General features: G+C 39.1%; 1 protein-coding gene across 1 annotated transcript in view; it reads right to left on the bottom strand.

Moving 5' to 3' along the window:
- The window catches only part of ASTN2 (astrotactin 2), a 1,115,013-nt gene that overhangs the window by 1,029,113 nt on the left and 58,973 nt on the right, over positions 1 to 26,927 (bottom strand).

Genomic DNA, 26,927 nt, shown 5'->3' with positions numbered 1-26,927 from the left:
GGAGAAGTTTTTCCCAGTGACTTGGACATAGCAGGCCATTAATAAATACTTTTTCATCCATCCATTCATTCATTCATTAATTAATTCATTCATTCATTCATTCATCCATTATCTAAAGAAAAGCAAACTACAAATACAAACTATTATTATCTTGTTCTTATCTTTTTTCACATCTTTTTTCTTTTTTTACTTGTTAGCATTATTCATACAGGTCAAGTTATTAGTATAGTGTTTTTGTTCAATTTCCATTTTCACTTAAAAGCCATGCTTTGTTCATCCAAAAGTAATGATGATGGATTTAAGGGTAGGCAGAAATATATTGGGCATAAACTGTCTTCCGTGGAAGATTCCATGCTCTATATCAATTACTGCTGACATTATCATGTTGATGGTGTATTTTAAATAGAGAACAGTTTTCCACACAGATGTAAATACACTAGTATTTTTATTATCCTTGGATATTTTTCATATATTGGCAATATCTGACTAAGCCATGAAGACACACTTGAATAGAAGGTTTTGTGGAACTAAATAAATGAAGTATAAATGGAAGTGCTTTGGGGTGGCTTGTTCAAGAAACAATTGATTAAAATGCAATTCTTTATTTCCCTGGGACTTTTTTGACATATCCTTTGTCCTCCTCAGCTAATATATATTTTTTCTTATTAAAATATTTTTGAGTCATACAAACAGTGATTTATTTTAATAATGTTCATAAATATGTAATTGGTCAATTTTGGAAGGGGTCACGTTATGTAATACTTCTTTAAAGAAAGATGGAATCGGAGCAGCTAGGTGGTGCAGTGAATAGACCACTGGCCCTGAAGTCAGGAGGACCCAAGTTCAAATCCGACCTCAGACCAAACACTGACACTTACTAGCTATGTGACCCTGGGCAAGTCACTTAACCCCAATTGCCTAAAAAAAAATGGATCAGCCTTGGATCAAACAGCATGCTCGCTTGATCCACCTTGCAAGCTTTCCTCCTCCCACTATGGTTCTCTATTTCTCAGCCAAGAGATCCTGTGTAGTGTAATAGAGAGAGAGCTAGCCTCAAAACAGGGAAAATCTGGCTTCAAATCCTGCCACTGATTCCTTCTGGATGTATGATCTAACCTCTTTTCAAGGCAGTTCTCTGAGACTAGAAGTTGGAGAGAAAAGGACAACCTGCATTGGTGGAGGAAGGTTCCTCACTGGGCAGTTCTCTATATCAATGAAATCCCTGGTCTAGTTGCTATCTTGTCTCAGCCTAACAGCTTAAAAAGCTGCCTGTATTGTTGCCTACCACTTCCTTTCTCTTGGCTTCCTCTTAAACCTCTGGCTTCCAACTTCATCATTCAACTGAATATGCTTTCTCCAAATTTACCAAAAAAAAAATCTCTTAATAGCCAAATCTAATGATGTTTTCCCTTCTAAAATTTTGAACTTAAACAATAAAAGGGTACTTACAAACATACAGGAGAACACAAAAAGTAATTCTATAAAAAACTATGAATTTCCATTTTATACACTTGCTTTTCAATATATATTTACTCTAGAATTTATCATATATTTATGAAAATTATGTAAGTTTATATGTATATATATATATATATATATATACATATACACACAATCTCATATAAATTATCCACATTACTTTAAAAATGACCATGCTTATCTGTGCTATATTCTAAATTTGCTCCTGTTCTCTTCTGTGCATTAAAAAAAATTACAATGCTCATCTTTTTCACGGTCTGGTATCAATATTGCTAACCCTCATCTCCTAATAAAAAGCAGAGGGGGATAGAGGGAAGGAGTAAGAAGGGAGGGAGAGAGAGAGAGAGAGAGAGAGGGAGGGAGGGAGGGAGAGAGAGAGAGAGAGAGAGAGAGAGGAGAGGAGAGAGAGAGGGAGGGAGGGAGGGAGGGAGGGAGGAAGGGAGGGAGAGAGAGAGAGAGAGAGAGAAAGAGAGAGAGAGAGAGAGAGAGAGAGAGAGAGAGAGAGAGAGAGAGAGAGAGAGAGAGGGAAGGAGACTCTGGAAAGTAACATGCCTCATTATTAAATATTCTGGAGACATGTTTAATCACTATATTGATCAAAGTTCTTAACTCTTTAGAAGTTGTTTATATTTATTGTTTATATTTACATTTAGATTGTTCCTTGGTTCTGTTGCCTTGACTTTGCATTTGTTCACGCTCCCTGGGATTCTCTGAAATCACCTTTCAATTTTTCCTGTGGTTAAGTAATATACCAATCATTGTTCCCTCCCAGCCCTCGGCAGATAAGGCCAGGACCTCTGATAACTACAATCCACCAAGTTAAACTGCCCTCCAACCACCATGGGGTATTTATGTGAGAGATCTTGCCTAGAACCTGGGTGTGGTGTCTGATGGCAGAATCTCAACTCTGGAGTGGTCCAGTTGGGGCAACTCTATACTTTTTTCCCAAACTCATATGTCCAGATGTCTAGCTAATCTTAGGAAAAAAGGTGCAAAACTCAAGGACCACCCCCTTCCCATCTGTACACCTGTATGGTGTCCTTGACTTATAGGAGACATCTAGAATTTGGGGGCATAGCCAGACCTCAGGAAGAAGAGATGCCTGATTATCGCTTCCTCAGAACTATTGTAGGGATAGTAGTAGACATTGTCAGTCAAGCCAGGAGTTCTCTGTAGAGTTTATGAAGGGAAGTACCCAAGACAGCAGTCTAGGGAGATGTGCCATCCAGTACACACAGCTAGTGAGTAATCTGTCATTGTGTGACCTTCAGCAAAAATACAAGAAAGAACACTGAATTAGATGGCAGAGAATCAGGATGGATTCAAATTCTGGCTCCAATTATTTACTGGCAATGGCACTTTGGACAAGACACAAATTCTCAGTTTTCTCATATAGACTGAAAGCAATATAACTGTCACTAAGCTCCCTTCTACTCTAAATACAATGACCATAGGATCACACCATTACTTAAGAGATGAAATGGATCTGAAAGGTCATAATTTCACTTGGAAGGTTAGGAAACTGAAATCCAAGGAGTTTAATAGACTGCTCAAGGTCACACAAAAGTACTAAGTGTCCTAGCTGGGCCCAGGTCCTTGACTCCAAACATGGAACTTTTTATATCCCATGCACCTAATCCTGTCCTCCCTCTGGGTCTTAGCTTGCATAAAAAAGAAGAGGATTGAATTAAGTGACTTCTAAGGTCCCTTCAAACTCTGAGTCCTACCAGCCCAAAGAGATTCTCTTTTCTTTCTCATATTCTTATGAAACCATAGTTCTCCAGCACTGAGAAAATGATGTGCCAAAACATTTTGGCACACAAAAAATGGAGGGCACACAAACATGGTAAAAGTAGGGAAGGCATTCACACAAATACACAGAGAAAAAAGAGTAAGTAAAAAAAATTAAAATGCCACCAAATATCTCAGGACAGTCAAGAAAACAATGGCACCTTTAGAATTGAATCTTTGTGTTCCAAATGATGATGGAATCTCTCCTGTTTGCAAGTTTCATCCTTTGATTTGACTCTCTAGCCAATCAGCCACTGGATGGTGGGAGGAGATGTTGGAGAATACATAATAGGTGCTAGAAAATCAACTTGCTCCCCAAATCTACTAATATGACTCACTTGGCTGTATTGTGACAAAGTGAGGTGCCTCTAAGGAGTTCATTTCATGTCTCATCCATCCTCTGAGTAATGGGAAAATCTCGTTTTGTTTTTCTAAAGTATCGGCACACATGGCGCAGGGCACACACTCAATTCCATTAGATGTAATGGAATGGAGATTGTCCCAGAAGTTGTTTTCAATTGCTTGAGTGCATCCTTCATTTAGGAAAACAAGAATGTATGAGCTTTTTGACTAAGCCTGACGTATGGACCCAAGTTTGAAGCTACAGCTGGGCTATTTTTTTGTTTTTTGTTTTGTCAAATGGCTAAAAGAGAAGGTTGGTCAAATGGTCCCTTTTCCCAGAGGGCTACAAGAAATTACTTAACATTTCTAGTGAATTTTATATACAGAAAAGTGTCTTGCAACTATTCATTAGGTGTTTCTCTCAATGTACTCAGCAGGCCACCGAATAGTCAGAATCCTTAGAGTTATACACTTTGAACAACCCTTAAAGCAGATTCTCAACAGGGATCAGTTTGAAATGGTAGTCAAATGGGCAACATAATCTTGGGCTGCCTTAATTAAAGGAAATGATGGCCCCTATGAACTCTATTCTCATCAAATTACATTGGTAATATTCTGGGCAGCATATTTTAAGAACATTCAGAAATGGAAAATGGCCAGACAAGTGTGACCTAGATAGAGCAGACTAGAGATCTCTCCATATGATGGACAGTTGAAGAGCTTAGAGTGTTTAGCATGAAATTAAGGGTTAAACTTAGGAAGGATGTAAGAGCTTTCTTCAAGTATTTAACTACCCCTCAATGCTAATGCCTTCCCTTTGAGATTACCTCCAGGTTATTAGGTTATTACATTTATATTTACATATATATATATATATATATACACATATATGTATATACACACATATATATGTTGTCCATACATAGTTGTTTACATTTTGTCTCCCTTATTATATTATAAGCTTCTTGAGTTCAGGGACTATTTTCACCTTTCTTTGTATTCCCAGCATTTAGTACAGTGCCTAGCACATAGTAGGTACTTAATAAGTCCTTGTGGATGACTTATTTGGTATATTATTAGGTAGAAGAAATATTGAATTCTTTCAGGAGATCAGTACTACAATCTTCCTAACAATTTGTTACTCAAAAGCAAAGAATGCACTGCCTCAGAAAGTAGAAGTTCCCTCTCAGGGGAAATTTTCAATTAGAGATGTTATGTTTAGGTATTCAGGCTGTAGGTCTCTGAGGTCCATTCTAAATCTCACATTCTATCAGTTCAACCAAGTGGGAATCAGAGAGATAGAGAAATGGCATATATATATGCACAAATGCATACCCATACATCCACAAACACGTGTAGGCATGCATGCACACATTCTTTCTCCAAAAGCAAAAGTACTATGAAAAAAATTAAACTCTGCACTGAGGCATATTTATTAAAACTTCAAAGCACTTTAGAAATTAAATTAATCCTCAAGGCAGGCTGGAGTGGAAAACACTACTCATGTTATAATCCTTCATAACCTGGCCCCTGCCTACCTTTTAGGTATTCTTACATCTCACTTCCTTCCCTATACTTCATGATCCAGCACTGATAGCCTTTCTGTTCCTCACACACAACACCCCATCTCCTGAATCGAAGAGTTTTCATTGGCTGTCCCCCCATGTCTGGAAATGCCCTCCCATCTTGTATCTTCCTCCTAACTCCCCTATTTTGGTTAAAGTCCTACCTCTTGCAAGAAAGCTTTCTCAGGCCCCCATAATTCTAGTGCCCTTGGTCTAAGTCTCTTCCCAATGTATCCTTTATATAGCTTGTTTGTACATACTTTTTATTGTTGTTGTTTTGTATTTGTTTGCATATTGTCTCCCTCATTGGACTGTGAGCTACTTGAGATTAGGAACTGTTTTTTTTTTCTTTGTTTTGTTTTGTTTGTTTTGCTTTCCTTTGTATCCTCAATGCTTAGCACAGTGCCCGGGCACATAGTAGGTACTTAATAAATGCTAATTGACTGACAAAAATTAGTACAACAAAGAGTAAGCAGTTTGGTAATTTGTAACCACATGAAGAACTCAAGGATGGATTGCAGAGGGCTAGGACCTTCAAGAGAAATTTAGTCACCCTTTTTCCCTCTTTCCTAGACATATAAGCTTCCAGAAGGACAGAGAAAAAGAGAAGCTTGTTTACTATCAGTCTTATAAATTCTTCTTGGTGTGATGATTCAGGAAAATGGCTGTGTGAGATCTGATGTCATTATCATGTGTGCTCCATGTTCTTGGTGTCCATGACCCAAAAGAGTAAGTGCCTTCTTTCCAAATAGAGGTTACTGTAGTAGGATCAACTCTATTTCCTCCTTTGAAAATGTTTTGCTTTCGTATTTGCTTCCTAGACCCTAAAGTCCAGAGGAAAAAAAAAAAGAATATCTTTGGGCTTTAAGTCTAGGTTTAAGAATAATGAGGGCAGCTAAGTGATGCAGTGGATAGAGCACTGGGCTTGGAATTAGGAAGATTCATCTTTATGAATTCAAATACAGCCCCAGACACTTACTAGCTGTGTGACCCTGGGCAAGTCACTTCACCCCGTTTACCTCAGTTCCTCATCTAAAAATGGCAAACCACTCTAGTATCTTTTCCAAGAAAACCCCAAATGGAGTCATGAAGAGTTGGACATGACTGAAAATGACTCAACAACAACTACAAAAGACTAATGAAGAGGCAAGAACGAAACAGGGACCAGAACAGAGACAGGCTCAACAGAAGGGCTGCGTGTAATGCTAATGAAAACATTAGCTTTTCCTTACACATTTTCCTTTAAATTCCTCTGTGCATTTTTTCATATGAATATATACTAGTATACTTTTTTCAATATAGACCATTTTATCATCCACCCCAACTCAAAAAACCAAGATGCACATCTTTCTTTCTCCACAGGAGAATAAAGCCATAGCTAAGGGTTCAGCCCATGGCCACCCTTGAGCCAGGATGTGATCCAGAAAGGTTGCTTTGTTGTCTCAAATACCACCCTACTGTTTAGCTATAACTAGGAAGTCTTCACCAAAGCTCTTCTTTCTGAGAGGTATGTAAGGATGCTCTCAGTGGCATTTTCTTCACCACTCACCACATGCATTTTTCTTCACTCTGCTCTTTCTTCTGCTCTGATTCTCTTGTTTCCCTCCCCCCCACTTTCCTTTTTTCCTACCATTTCTCTCTTTGCCCCTCCTATCTTTTCTTATTTGAGATAAGAGATGTAGAAAGTCTCTTGGAGACCAACTAGTCCAGACTCTATCTTTGTATCTAAGAAAACTGAGTAAAGTATACAAAAACCAAAGTTAAGAAGCTTCCAACTCTCTTCCTACTCCTGCCCCCTTTTTTCCTCAACTTAAACTTGGGCCACTTGGTGATTCTCTCAGGTATAGTTTATCCATAATTATGAACTTCAGTTTTATAAAGGTTGCTGAGCTATAAACAAAGCTATTCACAAAACTGTAAAAAAAACCAGGAAACAGATTGGGGAGAGAAGGCTGCAGGTTCTCCCTGAAAAATTAACAGCATAAAGAGGCTCTCTAAGAAACCATCCTCCTGAAACTCCCACCTGTGTGCCAAGGCTATAACATCATAGAATTGTGAGCTTAAATAGAAGTACAGAATGTTAACATTGCCTATTGAATCTAACCAATAGTTGACCAAAATCTCACTTACAATATTTCTAATGTGTGCCCTTCATACCTTTGCTTAAAGACTTTCACTAAAGGGAGCTTGGGGGGTTGGGGTTTGTCTCTCACAGCTAGAGTTTTCAGTCACTTTTTTAACCTTGATGCTAGTCTGTCACAGAATTTTCCTCATATTAGGCAGTGAGCTAAAAGCAGAGCCAAGATGTTGGGTATTAAAAGCAACATCATAGCTCCTCCTCAAGATTCTTTTGCTAAAGGGATTGATAATGAGATCCTAAGAATTAAATGAGATAACATATGTACTTTGCAAAATTTAGAATGCTAAGGAAATGTTATATTATTATTATCATACCAAAAATTTTTTTATCATGTATGAGGGTTGCCTTCAAATAACTCAAAGGCTGTCATAACAGAAGAAGGTGTCAACTGATCATGTTTCACCCCGAGAGAATAGAAGGGGGAAATTAACAAGTTTTATTTCTTAGGGGAGAAGGGGAGATGGGTGTTAGAGAGAAAGGAGAGTTCCAGAGAGACAGAAGATTTCAGCACAATATGGGCATATTCAAATGATTAGAAGTATCCAAGAATTGATTGGGATGTCATAAGCAGAATGAGTTCCCCATCGCTTAACATGTCCAGGAGGCTCTCATTGTGAAGTGGCTAAGTTGGGCTGTTTGTTCTGCAAAGGTCCCTTCTAGCACTAAGATTCAGTAATTCAATAATCCTGAATCACGATAGAGATGTTGCCAGACAGGGAAGAGAGAATGTGAATCATTAAAATAAACACAAAAAGGTGTTTTTGACCTTTCTCTCTCTCTCTCTCTCTCTCTCTCTCTCTCTCTCTCTCTCTCTCTCTCTCTCTCTCTCTCTTTCTCATATAGAGTAGATGAGAATTCACATGCTAAAGAGCACACAAAAGACCTTGAGACCTAAGTGTTATGTGCAACCTCCCAGAGACAAAAATCTTTATTAAGTGGGATTTCAAGGTTTGACCTAGCTTAGCTAGAATTGAGAAGAAACCCTGAAAATGTTAATCAGGGAGTCTATTACCAGATCAGAAGATTGCATTTAACTTACATCCTCATTATTTTTAATGTCTTCAACTTACACTGCATCAAGCTTAAACACAGGAGGGGTGGGGCGGGGTTAACCTATTTATAAGCTTGTAGGTAATTAGCCAAATACTGCTCAGCTCCCACCAGGGGAATATGGGTTGTCACCTAAGCGCCCCCCCCCTCCCCGGAGGTAAGGACTTGGCAGAAAGGCCAGATTTAAACAGGCAATGTAACCTGTAGACTCAATACAATAGACTGGATCATTCTCAGCAAACTAAACCCTCCATCTCCAATTCCTAGGTAATTGTGGGCAGAGGAAGTAATTTTGGTTATTAATGGTTTGTTGGATTTTGTTGTTTTTCCCCCTTGAATTCTCCACATAATTGTTTCAATTTTCTATTCCTAGCATTCACAGCTAGAAGGGACCTTAGAGAAACTTGGGTCCTACTTCCTTATTTGACATAAAAGGAACCTGAGGAGCAAAGAGGGAAAATAATAGGACCAAAGCCACACAAGTCACATGTAGAAGAGCTGGGATTCAAACCCATGTCGACTGACTCCAAATCCAGGACTCTTTGCATTCATTATACCTTGCTGTGTACACAGACAGCCAAGAAGATAGAATAGTTTTATTGCATCTTCCCTTCCCCTCTTCCCCTGCCAATTTGCAAGTTGTGAAAACAGAGGCCCAGGGTAAAGTTATAGCATTTTATGTGAGCCCTTTTAGACCCTTCAATGCAACACACTTTGTAAATGCAAAGTACTCTATTACCTTATTATTAGGTTGGAGTATTTCATTAATAACTGATCTCCTAATTCATGTTTTATGACCCTGTTGGCACACAGAAGCATCTGTCTCTGTCTGGAGGGAAAGTGTGCTCAGCTTATAATCATTTTGCTCTTCCCCCCATTAACTTGGAGAAGGATTGTCGCTGGAAAAGGTGGAAGAAAGTCAAAACAATTGAGTTGTATTTCTTTGGATTTATACCATGATACCTTTTGCCACCTAAGAGCAATAAACATGGGCAAGCACATGTACCATGTTAGCTACTGATTATGAATTATGTGGATCACCGCAGGCTTGTGCCCCATACTCCTATTACCAAATGAACAAAACAACTTTGACTCTAACAAAAGGAAGAGACATTAGCATCAAAATCCCTTTGAGATTTTTCCAAGGTCGCAGTGGAGAAATAATGAACATGATTATCCTTAGCATCTAGATGCAGAAACTCAGAATTTTACATTAGTAACAAACCTATGAGATCATCTGGTCCAAACCTCTCATGTAAAAATAATATTTTATTTTGACACAACAATCACTTTGCAACAAAACCCTCTACAAAAAAATGTATTTCATGAAAACAATCAAAACTGCCTAATAATGAGAATGCCACTGATAGCACTTGCCACTATTCATTGTTGATAGTTTAACCATTGTTAACAAAAAAAGATATATGTTTTAACTATGATTTTAGAGAACCAGATTTGTCTGCTATTTGATCCAAGTTTTATTGCCAAACCTATCATTTTATGAATGGGGAAACTAAGACTTAAAGCAATGAAATTATACATTTTCAGCACTAGTAGCGGTAATTTATTGGAAGTGTGGCATAAACTCTGATGCCCATTGAATGGGGTACAATAAAGCACCAAATTTGGAGTCAGAAGAGCTTGGTTGAATTCCCGCTCTGCCCCTTTGTACCTGTGTGACCTTGGCTAAGTCACTTCACTTCTCTTGAACTCAATTTCCTTATGAACCAATTGAAATGAGATAAAGTAAATACATCCTTCAAGATCCCTTCCCACTCTAAATTTATGACCCTATGACTAGATAACCTCTAAAGTATCCAGTGGTTCTACATTTAAGATCCTATGTTCTATAGTTTTAAGAGGGAGAGAAAAAGTGAGAATAAAGATGTTGATTTGACACATATTATGTCAGGGGTGAAGCAAAATTATCAAATGTAAAACAAGGCATGGAAAACTGTTATAATGACAGCGACATCAATGGTCCGTCACGTGCAGTGTTATGCCTCTGATGTAATTGGGGACTGGGTAAGGTTTATGAGACAGCATCGACTAGACCCTATAATACTTCAATCTTTTAAGGTCCTAATTCAATGGCCATAAGCACTCACTCCATCAGCACAGAACAGAATCCCACCACACCTTATTGAGTGACTGTGGTTGAAACAAATTATCACATGGTCAGGCAGCCTGCTGGCCATGTCGAGCCTCTCTGTCCTTGAATAAGTTGTTTCCTGGGTTATGAGACTAGATTCAAAGCCTTTTTCAAATTGGTCAGACCTTCCAGAGCTTGGGCTCCTGGGGAAGAATCTTTGAGAGGTCAAGATCCCCTTCTTCACAGATAGGGAAACTTTGGAGGGGGACTTCAGTGCAGATACTTCAATGACACAAATCTGTCAACTCATAGAAGCCTTAGCTCACCAGGGGTTCTAGCACACTAATGTCGAATCTGGGTATAAAGGAAAGGAATAGGAAATAGGAAACCTGGGTAGACAAAAAAAACCTAAGGCATGAGAACAATGATGGCAACCTCCAATTCTCTAGCGATTTCAGGTTTACAAAATATTTTCTTCACAACAACCCTGTCAGGTATATGCTTTAAGTTTCTTTTATCCCCATTTTACAGATGAGGGCTTTGAGCCTTAGAAAGATGAAATAACTGGCTCAAGGTCATAAGTCAGAGAAATGTCAGACGGAGAACTCAAAACCAGGACTTCTGACTGTCCCCAGTACTATTCCCCAATGGATTCAAAGGAAGTTTAAATAATTTAGAAAAATTAAGGAATAAATGACATTGTTAAAAAAAGTTATTAGCTGAAACTAAGAAGTTTGGGGACATCCCTAAATTACAAGGTTCAGGTCAAAGAATAGTGACCGTGTCTCCCACATCATATCCTCTCCTTCATCCAGATGTCAGATACTGAATGAACAGCAGTACTGTCACTGTGTGGTAATTATGTTCTTGTGAAGATTTCTTATCCTGCCCAAGTAACTACCTCCCAGGCCAAGTAATAATCTCCTTACAACTTCATCTACCTTTAAACGTCAAGTGATGGACTCCCAGCACAGTCCCTGGGAGAACTGCTATCTTCGTGAAGAACGTGGGGCAATCTTACTCTTTCTAAGAGCTCCACTACTTCAGAGGCATTATCTCCCTCTCCCTTGTGGCACCCAAACATTACCCTGGCAGAGGTCAAGTCTGCTACTCACATCTCACAGACCAGCGATAGGCAGCTGAGAGCCGCAGTCCCAGAGACAGTCAGTTATCCATTGGAGCAGAAAATCACTGAATATTTATGCTGGAAGTACCTAACTTAACCTCATTCTATAGGTGAATAAAGTAAGGACTAGAATGGTTAAGTGGCTTGTCTAAGAAGGGGATTTAACCCCAGATCTCCCCACTCCTAGTTCAATGGGTTTTCCATTGCAATAGGCACCCTCTCTGAGCCCTAGTTTCTTTATCTGCAAAGTGGAGACAAATCATCACCATACTACTTATCTTGCAGAGTTGCTATAAGGATCATATGAGCATAATGAATATAAAGCGCTATGTAAATGTCAGCTATTATTACTACAACCAGGCTCATTTTAGCATGAAAGGCCTCACCAAGTGAGGGCAAAACTCAGGCTGGCTGGAGCGTTAGCAGTGGGGCAGGGAGCCAAAAGAGGCAGTGAAGCTGTCTGGGGAGCCCAGCTCAGAGCAGGGAGAGAGAATGGACTATGATTACAATTTGAGGGGATTCTTGTGATGAAAGGGAGCTGATTCCATTATGCAGAAGCTCTAGGCTGTCAGCAAACTGTCTATGCTGGCCCTAAGGCATTAGTAAGTAGGGCTTCTTCAGAGTTAAAGTGTGGGTGCAAGAAGAGGTCTAGGGAGGGGAATCAGGTGTGGCCCTCCTTAGGGTGGGGCCTAGCGGTGGATAGTGAGGAACTGAAGATGACACCTGAGCTGTGAGCTTAGGTCGACTGGGAGGATTCCTTGACAGGAAGAGGGCAACTAAGAAAAACAGGGTTTTGAGGGAAAGATAACAAGTTAAGTTTTGACCATGCTGAATTTAAGAAGTCTGTAGGAAAGACAGAGAGTTCAAGATGTCTACTAGGCAGTTGGCAGGTCAGATGAGGTCATTGGAGGTCAGAAGAGAGGTTAGGGATAGAGAGTAGATCTGTTAATTATCAGCACAGAGATGATAATTGACTGAATGGGAACTGATGGGGTCACCAGATAAAATGTTACAGAAAGAGAAGAGGGCCCAAGGTAGAGCCCAGTGGAATAGACAGTTAGCAGTCATGACTTAGGTAAAAATCCAGTAAAAGAGATTGAGAAAGAGAGGTCAGACAGGCAGGAGGAGAAGCAGGAGAGAGCAGTGTCCTGAAAACCCAGAGAGAAGAGAGCATTGACAAGAGTGCGATCCAACACCGTCAAAGGCTCCTGAGAGGCCAAGAAGGGGGAGGATCGTGAAAAGAATAGGTGAGGGATCCTGCCAGAGGCAGGTGAACATAGGCTCCTTAAGGGCAACGGATGCTTTGAATTTGGTCTTTATATAAATATCACTGACTCCTTGACGTGTACATAGTAGGGGCTTACTAAATGCCTGTTGGATTGGAGTATAATGATAACCTCTGATGGTATTATAGGATCATAGCTTTAGAGCTGAAAAGGATCTTACAAGTCATCTCACTCAAGCCCTCATTTTAAAGATGAGGAAAGTAAAGATGTACCCAAGGTCATACAATAGTGAAATGACACAGGAGAGATTTTATGATTCAAATTCGTCACTTTTCCCACTGTGCCACAATGAATCTTAAGCAGTTATCCTACTTTTAAAAGTGTTTTCATATTTATTTTTATTTTCATATCTATTCATATGTTTTCATATGAATCAACTTTGAGACTCACAATAACTCTGTGAGGGAGACAGTGAAGAGTTTATTATCCCCATTTAACAGATGAAGAAAACGAAGTTCAGGTAAGTGGAAGTGACTCACCCAAAGTGGTAGAAGGAGTGACTGAGCGTGGACTTGACATAAGCCTTTTGCCCTTTTTCCTTCTTCATGCTGTCATCTCCCTGCATACTCCTTATGCCTAGGCACTTGGGGAGCTAACCTCCTACAACAACAGCCTGGTATAGCGAGCAAAACAATGGACAGAATACAGGAGTGGGGAACTGAGACCCAGCTCTGCTATCAACTAGTTGTGTGACCTTTTCATCATTTTTATGGCTGCTATTTGAAGGAAAATTCCCAGGCCAATCATATCTTCTTTCATCTGCAGGCTCCACTCCTGACTCTCTGAACTTCTCCCTGACTCCACCATGCCACAAAAGCCTCTTTATCCTGGAAGTTCATTCCACCCCTGGACATTTCACAGTGGAATTATACTCCACCTTACAGGCCTTATTCTGATTGATTTCTTCCATAACCTCCACTTTAAGAAAAATCCTCAGGCCAGCCAGGCCTTCTTTCCTTGTTAGACTCTCCGAGTTGTATCTATCCTTGAGAAGGTACCTTCTAGCCCCTCCTGCAGCTTATTTTATGCATTTTTCTCCCTCATTAGAATATAAGCCTCTGGAGGGCAGGGATCTTCCATACTTTCTCTATCTGCTTGTTTTTTCAGCACTTAGCATAATGCCTTGCACATAGTAAATATTTAGCTAACAGTTGTTGAATTGAGAACATTTACATCACACTTCAAGATTTACAAAACTGCCTAACATACATTGTCTCATTTGATCTCCACAAGAACCCTCTGAGGGAGGTGCTACTATTGTCTTTATTTTCTAGATGAAGAAACTAAGCCTGAGGTTGAGATAGTTGTCCAAGGGCACATCATGCGGAAATGCTTGAGATGGGCTTCCTAACTTCAAAGCCAATGCTCCATCTCCTATACTACACTCATTGCCTCCTTTGTGTCTCAGTTTCCTCATCTGGAAACTAAGAAAATGATTAACTGATTTATAGAATTACAGAATTTATATCTAGAAGGACTTTGGCAATGATGTAGTCCAACACCTCATTTTTCCAATGAGGACTCAGCCCAGAATGACTTGGACAAGGTCCTAAGAGCATTAAATAGCAGAGGCAGGATAAGAGAAAAACCTTTGAAATCCAAATCTGGTACCTCTCATGGGGCCTTGAGTATAGTAGGTGTTTAATCAATATTTCTTGATTTGAATTAAATTGATCATCTGTGACTGCTATGCCAAATAGCCTTCTGCCTCTAATATTCCCTGAGTCTTAGATGCATCCTCCATGTTTTAACCTGAGTTCTTTAGTGAATAAGATATACAGTGAGGATTGAGCAAGCCGTTTATTTAGTTCATGTTGCTTAAATCAGAAATTCAAAATTAATTAAAGAGAAGGGAGGCAGTTTTGGCAATAATTTTTAGATAGATGGAAAGCAAAGTATGGACATGGTAAGAACTTGGTGAGGAATAAAACCAGAAATTGAATGCTGGGGCACTCTTGGTCAGGAAGCTTCTCTCCTGATAGATTTTAGGCAATAATACCAAATACCTCACCCACTGCCAGCATTAGGATCACTTTCTGTTTTAAGGCGAGCAAGTAGACACCCAGGAGGATTTGTAATTCTATTCCCTTTTCCTTCATTTGAAAAAAGGGAAAAACAGAAAAGGATCCAATTGGCTTCACTACAACCTTATGCCACTCCTAATCACAAATCTAAGAACCACCAGCCACTGAGTGGCAAATCTAAGGAGTGTGCAAATTATCGGGTAATTTACAATGGGCGATCTTCTGAGACTATTTATTGCATGTGTGTCCAGGAAGGCCAAAGAGGGAGACTGGCCAAGGGGAAACTGGAGAAATTCATATCATGTTTGAACAGGTGCCCCTTCTCCAAAATAAGCCTTCCTCCCAGGCCAATCTAATACTTTCTCATCTCAACCCTCTCCTCAAGCAGCTGGGTGGCACCATAGAGCAATGGATTTGGACTCAGGAAGATCTGAGTTAAAATCCTGTACTAAATACTTATTAGCTATGAGATCTTGGACTGACTTAACCTCTCCCAGCCTTAGTTTCCACAAGTGTAAAAGTGGATAATCATATACCTTACCTTACAGAGATGAGGTATTATAGTAAAGAGCTTTTCAAATCTTAAAGCACTATATAAATGCTAGTTATTGTATTATTGTTGTTGTTATTGTTGCTACTGTCATTGTAATTGTTTTTTTTTTTTTAGACAATTGGGGTTAAGTGCCCAGGGTCACACAGCTAGTAAGTATCAAGTGTTTGGTCTGAGGTCGCATTTGAACTCAGGTCCTCCTGACTTCAGGGCCAGTGCTTTATATACTGCGCCCCCTAACTGCCCCAATTGTAATTGTTAATCAGACAAGTCTTACTGGTTCCATAATATAAAATGAACATTCTCACCCCTACATTTTCACTAGTCCAGCCAGAACCCTGCCTTAGATCCTTTCCTTCTCCTCTCTACCTGTCTGAATCCTCCCCACTGTTGCGGGAAGTAAAGCCCACTAATACACTCTTTTCCAACTATTCAGGAAAACAATTTGGAACTACACCCAAAATATCATTCAACTGTATATACTCTTTGACCCACAGATACCACTATCAGGCATGTACAATGCTCTCCCCCTGCCCCCAAGGAAGTAAAAAATAAGGGAAAGGACCCATTTGTACAAGAATACTTAAAGCAAACAGCACTTTTGGTTAGAGTAAGGAATTGGAAACAAACTTGGTGCCAAGAGTTGAAGAATGGCTACACACATCGTGGTACCTGAATGTAACAGAATTTTATTGAACTATAAGAAATGATGAATATGATGGGTTCATAGACAGATAGAAGGACTTGTAAGAACTAATGCCAAGTGAAATGAACAGAATCAAGAGAGCAATCTGTGGAATGACCACCATTATGTGAGGGGAAACAACTTTGAAAGGCCTCAAAACTCTGCCCAATGCCTTGACCAATCATGACTGACGACAAAATCTGCTTCCAATCTCTTGACAGAAAGGTGAGAGACTAGAGTATAGAGAATGAGACATGTGTTCTCAGATATGGCTAATGTGTACATCTAGATTTGTTTGACTATGCTTAATTGTTATGAAAGGCTTCTCCTTAGGGTGGAAAGAGGTAGATTAATAGTTAGGTGTAGCAAAAAAAGAACTTAAAAATTCAAATAATAATAATAACAACTATTATTATTATTGTAGCCTAACCCTTCCTTTAAGATTAAGATGAAAACAATCTTATTCCTGAAACTCTTCCAACTAGGCCAAGTCAGTCCATAATAGCCTTTACCTTCGTGACGCCTGGGCCATTTTGTTTCTATTGCCCATTTTATGCTGACATATCAAGTCTGGGGGTAGGCGGTAAGAAGGAATGCAGGGATTATATAGCCTAAACTACCACTCCATAGAGAAATTATCTGTACAGTTTCTGACAATTAGTGAGTCAGCCTCCAATTCAATTCCCCAAGATTCAGAACATACTGTTCTTCCTACACATAATTTCCTCTCTTGCCTCTCATTCTCTCAAGACAACCAGTTCATTGCACTGTTAGAAAGTTTCAATGGTTGGAAAGTTCTTCATTACCTAGAGTTGAAACATGTTAATTTGTACCTTCCACCCATTGGTTCTACCCTCTGGGCCGAGGAAATATGCCTTGTATTATCTTGTCATCTTCCCCACCAAAAAAGAATCTTCCTAAAAACTTCTATATGAATGGTGGAAATTAATATCATAATATAACACTCAAATTATTAAAATGATGAGAAGAAAGCCTCTATAAATTTGCGTAGATTTTCTGTAGGGGACTCGTGTAAAGACACAGACAGGAATGTACAGAATGAAAAGACAGTTCCTTGTGATATCCATGATTACAAGAGGACCTATATCACTGAAATCAAAGTACTGACATCATAACCATGTACTGAAGCAATAACAATGATAAATTATAATACTTTATCTGTTTCCCACTTACACTGTTCATTTTATTCAAACTTTGAAATACTACGCAAATGAAAATGATATTATTAAGATCATAAATTTAGAACTAGAAGGGACCTCAGAGATCATATATGCTAACCCCCTTAACTAATAAATGAAGAACGAAATCCAGAGAAGTTATATGATTTGCCCAAAGTCCGACCAGTAATAAACAGTAGAGCTGGGATCTGAACCCCAGTCTTTTGATTCCAAATTCAGTATCTTCTCCCCTGCACCAGAAGGTTAGCACCAAGAACTGCAATAAGAATTATTATTGCCAAGGTCATAATAAAATAAATGCCACTTTTTCTGCCCATTGATGACAGTTAACATTAGGTCATATGGTCACAGACTTAGAGTCATAAGGGAACTCTTAAATTCCCCATGTTGGATACCAAGTAAACTCCCTAATTTTGTAGATGAAGAAAATGGGGGATAAACAGCTTAAGTAACTTGCTCAGGGTCCCAAAACTAGTAAGGGTCTGAGGCAGGATTTGAATTCTTGGCTAGCGAATCAAAACTTAGGCAGATGAGAATCGTGAAGCAGAGATAGCAATATTGGTACTAAAGTGATGACCAAGGAAGAAGTGTAGAGCCATAAATGTTTCAAAGACCCTTTATACTCCTAGGGTATTTTTAAAAGTGGGCGTTGCACTCTGGGATTCACCATGAGTTTCCAGTGATCTCAATTGTTCACTTCCTTTCTCCTTCTAACTTTCTACATGATATACACCTGACTTTCAGAGGGCAACAAGAAAACAGAATTTTATTGTCAGCTTTTTTTTCTTTTCAATAGACTCACTTAAAAAACAAACACCTTTATGTCCTTTGGAAAATAGAAAACTAGTTTTTATTCCTCACAACCTGCAGGGTTTAAATCCCCAGATGACTTTAAATCCTGGCTAGGCCCAACATCCTGAATAAATTCTTATTCCTGGGAAAAAGATAAATAAGACTTACCACTTCAGTGACCCCTTTCAATACTCTGGCTACAAAACCGTATACTCAGAAGGCTGGCCATTATCATTCCAGGCAAGAGAGGGATATGGACACATCCAGAGAATGGATTTTCAGTGTTTTTAGGAAGGGAGAGAATGGGAAGCATCACTTTAGCAATAGTTAATGCAAGATAGAGAAGTATGACTGCCTGGTCCCTATATTTCTGAGTTCAGTCCAGCTCAGGCCCATCTTATCCAAAGAGATGGGTAGCAGGGACAGCATCACAAAGTTCAACTGTGTCTGGGCCTGCAAGTAGGAGTCTTCACAGTCAGCAGGCAAAGACCCAAATTTTTTCTACTAGTCACTCAGACTTACAATCGTCAGCTCCTTCCTCCCTCTTCCCCATATCCAATAAGTTGCCATACCTTGTCAATATTTCTTGCCTCTGTCCTCTTCTTTTTACTAACATAGCCAACCATCCAGTTCAGGATTCATAACTGGTCTCCCTGGCTTCAGTCTACTCTCAATCTAAACTATGCTATATATGGTTTATAAATTCCTAAAATGTAGGTCTTACCTATAGGAACTCATGTAAAGTGAGCTGAGCAGAACCAGAAGAACGTTATACACAGTAAGTGCAATATCGTAAGGATGATCAACTGTGAAAGACCTGGCTACTCTGATCAAGAAAATGATCCAAGACAACTCCAAAGGACCCAAGATAAAAAATACTATCCATATCCAAAGAGAGAACTTATGAACTCTGAATGAATACTTCTAAAAATGTTTTCTTTTTATTGTTTCTCTGTGTTTTATTTTGCAATGTGGCTAATATGGAAATGTTTTGCATGACTTCACATGTATAATAGATACCAGATTGTTTGCTTCTCAAAGAGGGAAGAGAATCAGGAAGGAGAGAATTTGGAATTCAAAATTTTAAAAAAAATTTTTAACATGTATTGGGAAATACTTAATGAAATAAATAAAAATAATTTTTAAAATGAAGTGCAGGTTTTACCATGCCATTCTCCTGTTCAAGAAGCTCAAATGGCTCCCTATTACCTGTAGAATTAAATGCCAATGATTCTGTTTGGTATTTAAAGCCTTATACAAACTTGTTCTAGCCTGCTTTCCAGTCCTATTAAGTATTTTTCCTCTTCACGCACTCTGTGGTCCATCTACACTGCTTTAATTTCTGTTCTTCACAAAGAGCATTTCATCTCCCATCTCTATATCATTGTACCCTATGTTTGGAATATGCTCATCTCTACATCTTGGAATGTTTATCTGCCTTCAAGGATCTCTCCAGCTACTAGTGCTGCTTGCCTCACCCCCAAATTTGTCTTGAATTTATTTTATATAAATGCTATATTTATCTACATGTTAATATGTTATTTCCCCTGATAGAATGTAAGCTCTTTGAAGGCAGGGACCATTTCATTTTTTGCTTTGTATCCATAGCACCTAGAACAGTAACTGGCACAGAGGCAATTAATAAATGCTTGTCAATAGATTAATTTATCCCAAGGCCCACTGTGGGCCTTATACAGCCTTATTAACAGTGATGGCTTCATTGTTGTTCTTTGTTTGACTTGGGGTTCAAAGACAAAATGTTTTTACTGTTGACTTATGTTTAAAGTCTACAAAATATTTTCCTTACAATTACTCTGTGAGGTAGGGAGAGAATTTCCAAAGCTTCAGTTTCCCCCAAGTACAAAATGAGAATGATTATGCTTGATAGCCAACTGCTTCCAACTAGTATGGGGCAAGTTAATCAATAAACATCCATATCTCTGAAATGTAGTCTTTACCCCACCTTACTTTCTTCATACCAAAGGACTAATTTGCAGTTATAAAGTGCTGTGGAAGTGCTGGTTTTTTGAAGTACTTACCCATTCAGTTTATTATGGACAGCTAGGTGACACAGTGGATAAAGTGCCCTGGAGTCAGAAAGACTCATCTTCCTGAGTTCAAAGCTAGTCTCAGATACCTATTAACTGTGTGATCCTGGGCAAGTCACTTAACCCTTTTTGCCTCAATTTCCTCATCTGTAAAATGAGCTGGAGAAGAAAATGGCAAACCACTCCAGTACCTTTGCCAAGAAAACCCAAAATGGGGTCAGGAAGAGTAAGACATAGCTGAAAATGACTGAATAACACTACCACCAATCCAGTTGATTTGTTTTCCAAAAATTCTTTCAAGGTCAGAATTCTTCTGCTAATTAAACAAGGTTCTAGAAACTGACTTTATTCCATTTTCTCTCCCCAAACACATTTGCTCTTTGTTGTAATCTATTATGCTGAAATCCAATATGATTCAGGAGCAAAACTAGATTAATTTAACATCTCTCTTCCACTTACTGGGTTTTATACTCCATTAAAAAATATAGTTGGTCATTTCACTCCCCATTGTACACTCACAGCAAACCCTAGTATTCCATGCAATTGGAGGCATGTAAGCAAAAGGATCAGGGTAGAATTAAAGGTCATTTTGCAGCACATCTCTCATTTTATCTCTGTGCCAACAGAAAAAACACAGACCAGAGGGTGATAATGAAACTCGGTATTTTGAAGTCTTCATAGAGGTGGTGATGATGGGGGAGAGATAGGGGATAGATAGATGATTATCTACTCTCTTTTCTCTCCCCCATCATCACTACCTCTAAGAAGACTTCAAAATATGCCATTTAAATCTCTATAAAGTCATCCATTCACTTATGCATGAGAATAAGCCCAAGAATTAACATAACACTATATGAATTATCATACTGGGTCAACTGACTAACCCACCAGATATTCTGTTGCTGACTGGATGCTAACAGGCTGTGGAAGGACATGGTGGCTAATTTAGAGAAGTATCCTCAATGTCTTGGATTGTCCTATAGTAATCTCTTATTGATTCCTAATCCATTACATATCAGTCATAGTCTCTCCAAGGTAGTTTTCACTTCCAGTTGCCAACAGTATGCATTCTGGAATTTAAGGAGCAGGTCCAGAAAATGGCAACCATAACATCAAGGGGATTGGAGATATGTTGTATGGAGATGAGATGGAAAAAAAATTGAGTTTATCTAACACCTAACACTCTCTCTCCCATCTCTTTGCTTCGTGCTTTTTTTTTCTTTCTTTCCCTGATGCCAAGGATGTTCTTGCTTCTCAGATCCACCTTTTAGAGTCCTTGTTTTTTTTTTTTCCAAGACTCAACTTAAATTCCAATTTCTTCATGAGGTCTCTCCTGGTCTCTTCCCCTCTGCACCTCAAACCCCTTTCACCATTAATGTCTCATGTCTTCCTCTCCAACTCTATCTTCAAACTAATTTTGCATGTATAGTATATTGTTGCCTCCCCTATTGGAATATAAGTTCCTTGAGGGCAGGAGATTTTTTCTTTTTCTTTGTATTAATAACACTTAATTGTGCCAGTTACATAAAAAGTGCTTTATAAATGATTGTAGATTGAGTGATCTAATTCAATACTCTAATTTTATTTTATTTATTTGCATATTTTATTAAATTATTTTGATTTCTTAACAATCACTTCCATATGCTTTTGAATTTAAAACTTTTCTCCTCCTTCCTCCCCACCTCCCTCCCCAAAATGATGCACAATCTGATATAGGCCATACACCCACATTCCCACCAAACATTTTCACATTAGTGAAGTTGTAAGTAAAAATTAAAACAATAGGAGAAACCATCAGAAAGAGGAAACACAACTCAACAGAAGAGAAAAAAAACAGACAGATATTCAACTTTCACAGTTATGCTTAATATCTGTGTCTTTTTCTCCATCCTTTTTTCCCCATTTATACTTTTTTCTCCTCTCTCCCTTCCCCCCTCACCAGTACTTTGCTTTTGACCACTGCCTCCCTCAGTCTCTCCTCCCTTCTATTTTTTTCCCTCCCCCCCTTTCCCCTTCACCCCCACTGCTTCTTCCCTCTCTTCCATCCGCCCTCCCTTTTCTTTCCCCTTTTCCCTCCTACTGCCCATAGGGCAAGTTAGATTTCCATACCTGATTATGTTATTCCCTTCTTGAGCCAAATCTGATGAGAGCAAGGTTCAAACAATGATCACCCCCCTCCCCTCTTTCCCTCTGTTGTAATAAGATTTTCTGTCTTTTCCTGTAATGTAATTTATCCTTGTCTGCCTCCTCCTTTCTCAGTACATTTTCTAAGATCAGACTAATCCACTTGTTTGGATCCATTGAACCCACTTGATTAGATTTTTTTTATCATTACATCAAAGTCAACTAATATCCCTCCCCTTTAAGTATACTCCTTTAACATGGTGTAATAACAATATAGTTCTCAAGAGTTGCAAGTGTCATCTTACCTTGTAGGGATGTAAACAGTCCACCCTTATTAACAACATTTTGTATCTTTCTGTCCCATTTACCTTTTTATGTCTTTCTTGAATCTTGGGACTTGGAGATCAAATTTTTTGTTGAGCTCTGGTCTTTTTATGAGGAAGGTTTGGAAGTCCTCTATTTCGTTGAATATCCATTTTCTCCCTTGAAAAATTATGCTCATTTTTGCAGGGTAGTTGATCCTTGGCTGCAATCCAAGCTCCTTTGCCTTATAGGAATATCATGTTCCATGCCCTGCGATCTTTTAATGTAGAAGCTGCAAGGTCCTGTGTAATCCTGACTGTGGTTCCATGATATTTAAATTGTTTCTTTCTGGCTGCTTGCAGCACCTTCTCTTTCATCTGGTAATTTTGGAATTTTGCTATTATATACCTTGGTGTCTTCAATTTGGGATCTCTTTCAGGTGCTGAGCGGTGTGTTCTTTCTATGGTTATTTTCCCTTCTGGTTCTAGGACTTCTGGGCAGTTTTCCTTTATGATTTCCTGAAAGATACTGTCCACGTGCTTTTTTTCATCATGATTTTCAGGTAGTCCAATAATTTTTAAATTGTCATTCCTGAGTTGATTTTCCAGGTTGGTTGTTTTACTGATGAGGTATTTTACATTTTCATCTATTTTTTCATTTTTTTTCTTTCTGTTTGACTGATTCTTACTCTCTCATAAAGTCATTAGTTTCCATTTGTCCAATTCTAGTTTTTAACAGTTTGTTTTCTTCTGTTAGTTTTTGTACTTCCTTCTTCAATTGGCCAATTGAATTTTTAAGGGATTTGTTTTCTTCAGTGTACTTTTTTTCAAATTGGCCAATTGTATTTTTGAAGGACTCTTCTACCTCTCTCATTAGACTTAAAATCCTTCTTGAGCTCTTCTAAGAAGGCTTTTTGGGCTTCAGACAAGTTCATGTTCTCTTTTGATGTTGCAGATGTGGGTTTGTTGACAATGTTGTCCTCTTCAGAATTTCTGTCTTGATCTTCACTCTTCTCATAATATGAATCTATGGTATGTTTCTTTTTACTCATGGTATTTCTTTATCCCCTGGCCTTTAAAGAGATTGAGCTCTCCTGCTGGGGAACAGAGGGCACTGACCCAAGCTTCTTGTGTTGGGAGCCTAGGTCTTGGTCACTGGCTTTGTGTGCTGGGGCCTCTTATGTTGGCAATTGGAGACTGTAGGGTTTTGGCAGCTTGTCTCATGTTGGGCTGGAATCAGCAAAGCTGGAACTTTCAGGCAATTCTAGGTTGCCTGATTTTCCTTTCCTTTATCTTTCTTCAGCTCCTTTTAGATGTGTGCTGCAGGGTGCTTATCTGCCTGGGGCCCCTTGCAATGCTGCCTCCCTCCTTTCTGCTAATGCACTGGGAGATTCCTTTCCAATAGAGTGCCCAGGCACCTGGTGTTTTTCTGAGCTGGTTTCCACCGGTTTCCCCACCCTCACTGAGGCACTTGGAGGTCCAGGTGTTGGCATTTGCCTGCTTTACCACCTGGGCTTTCAGATCTCCTCCTGGTTGACAGTTAGAGGTGTTGGGCTGGAATCAGCAAGGCTGGGACTTTAGGAAGACTCTAGGTTGCTTTCTTCAGCTCCTTTCGGATGAATGCTGCAGGGTGTTTATCTGCATGGGGCCCTTTGTAGTGCGGCTTCCCTTATTTTTGCTGAGGCACTGGGACACTGGTTTGCTGGGCTGCTGCAGTGCTGTTCCTTGTCTTTCTTCTAGTTCAGCTGTTGTGGTTTTTTTTCCTAGGGTGATATTTTCTGGGTTTTCAGAGGTTGATAGGGGAGGGTGAGAGCAACTACCTTTTTACTCTACCAACTTGGCCCCGGGAAGCAGAACCAATACTCTAATTTTACTGATACGTAGAGTGAGGAAATGACTAGGTTATTGTCTCTCTTTCCCCAGTGTGTCAGAGAACAACAAATCAAGTGAAAATGATTCTTAAAACACTGAAACCATTCTAAAAGAAACCAGAAGGGGTGGTGTAATTTAGTACAAAAGAGTCCAGTCAAGAGAGACAGGTTCAAATTCAATCTCTAGCATTTCTTAGCTGTGACCTTGGGTAATTCACCTAACTTCTCTGACATCCTCTATAAAATTGGCATAATAATAACCGAAGCATCAACCTAACAGAGTTGTTGTGAAGATCAAGCAAGATAAGGTGTGTAAAGCAGTTTGCAATCTTATCAGTTCTGTAACAACTTCCATATATATAAATATGAATGAGACTTTGTAGCACAGTAGAAAAAACATTGAATGTGGAATCAAAAGACCTGGATTAGAATTTTAGCTCTGCTTCTGATTATCTGTGTGGTCTTGGGTAATAAGAATATCATTTATATAACATTTTAAAGTTTAAAAAACTCTTTCTAAATATGATCTCATTTTATTCTCACTGCAACTCAGGGAGGTAGATGCTATTATCATCCCCATTTTATAGGTGGGGAAACTGAGGCACACAGAGGTTAAATGACTTGTCTAGAGTGACACAGCTAATAAGAGTCCAAAAAGGAATTTGACCTCAGGTCTTTCTGATTCCAAGTCTGGCTCTCTATCCACTTTACCACCTACTTGCCTCTGAAGGACAAGTCAAATCCTCCTTCTCAAGATCTCACACTTCTGTAAAATGAAAAGTTTGGGCTTCATGGTCTCTAAGGTTCCCTCCAGCTCTAAATCTGTGTGCTTATGATCAGACTGGGAAGGGGTATTAATGATTATTTAATGCAGTTCCCTCATTTTATGGATGAGTTACAGGACATTAATCATTTTACCTGAGATCACACAAATGATATGCAGCAGAGTTGGAATTTGAACCCAGACCCTGTGACTCCCAACCCAGTGCCCTTTTGACTATATTACTGGAGATTGTACTATATGATCACTGAAATGCTATAGTCCTAATAGGTCCTTTTCCACAGAGAGAAACTCATCATTACTTAGATCACAAGGCCCAGGAGTAGGCAAAGGAGGGTTTACATAAAACCCAGCCAGGAAGGCACTAGAGCCAGATGAGGCAGCCTCTTGGTGTGCAAGGAAAAATATGTGCCTCTTGAATGTGCACGAGTTCTCTGACAAATTTAATCAAGTATGAAATAAAAGAGAGATGTGATTTACTTGGTTTTTCCAAAAGCTGCTGATGAGGTGTCTCATAAAAGACTGGAGAGGAAGATAAATAACGCCAGGATGGGGCATAAAGTGTGGTGGTGGAATAAGAGGCAGTTAAGAACAGGGAAACAAAGCCTGGACCCCGTAAAACGGCAAAACTGTTTTTTGGGTAACTCCAAGGTGGACACCATGAAGAACTTTTATACAACAACTGCCAAATCATCGTTTGGCAGGCCAGGCAAAAAGCTGGTTCTTTCTTTGCAATTCAAGTCCCTTCTCAAGGTCAATACTATGGATGCAATCAAAAAAGGAAAAACGCAAATACACAAATCTCAGTTCTGTTTTTTTCTTACCTTTACCTGACCATTACTGTTATCCTCCTATTCCCAATCCAGAATCCTGCTATGTTCTTTAGCCAATAACATGAACCAAAATGTGGCCTAGGGTCTTCTAGCACAACCAAAGCTGAATGGAGAGTTGGGGCACAGTGTTCCCTATTAAGTTTTATATGTTAATATAGGACTTTGAACCATTCTCAGAATATATAACAAGATGCCCTATATTACAATCATTTGTTTATGTCTCATATCCTCTAGAATCTTTCTGAGGGCAAAGGCTTTGTTTTATTTGTCTTTTGCTGCCCTATCTGCCTAATAATAATCATTATATCGTATAAATAATAATTACTATTATTAGGTAGTAATGATGATGATGATGATGATGATGATGTCTCCCTATCTCACCAAGGGTGAAATATAGTAACCACGCATAGGCCTGATCCCAGTATCAATCTGCAGAGAAGTTTCAACCTGCTCCCTTTTTCTAACCTGGGCCTGTGCATTTCTCTTTAAGCAGTCTGGTGGCCCTCTGCTCCTAAGGGTTTCACCATATTTGCTGTGGGCTTAGTGCAGACACCAACATGGCCTTTGACCCCAATGAAGTTTAGGATTCCTGAATCTTTGTAAACCATATAGTATAAAAAATATCACAGCCACCCTGTCAAAATATTGTTTCCATTTTACAGATGAAGACACTGATGTTTAGCATCTTAAATGACCTGACCAATGGCACACAGTTAATGAGAGTTGACACCTCAAATCCATGTCTTCTGACTCTAATGAAGTCTAGTGCTTGTTTCTCTAAATCAAGAATGAATAATGTTTTTTTCCCAAAGCTTGTGATCTTCAGACATTATTGAAATTCTGTGGA

The sequence above is a fragment of the Phascolarctos cinereus genome, unplaced genomic scaffold (assembly GCF_003287225.1).
Source record: "Phascolarctos cinereus isolate Bilbo 61053 unplaced genomic scaffold, phaCin_HiC Scaffold_2;HRSCAF=192, whole genome shotgun sequence".
Classification (NCBI taxonomy): domain Eukaryota; kingdom Metazoa; phylum Chordata; class Mammalia; order Diprotodontia; family Phascolarctidae; genus Phascolarctos; species Phascolarctos cinereus.
The sequence above is the reverse complement of the archived record's forward strand: the minus strand, read 5'-3'. Positions and strand labels throughout refer to the sequence as shown.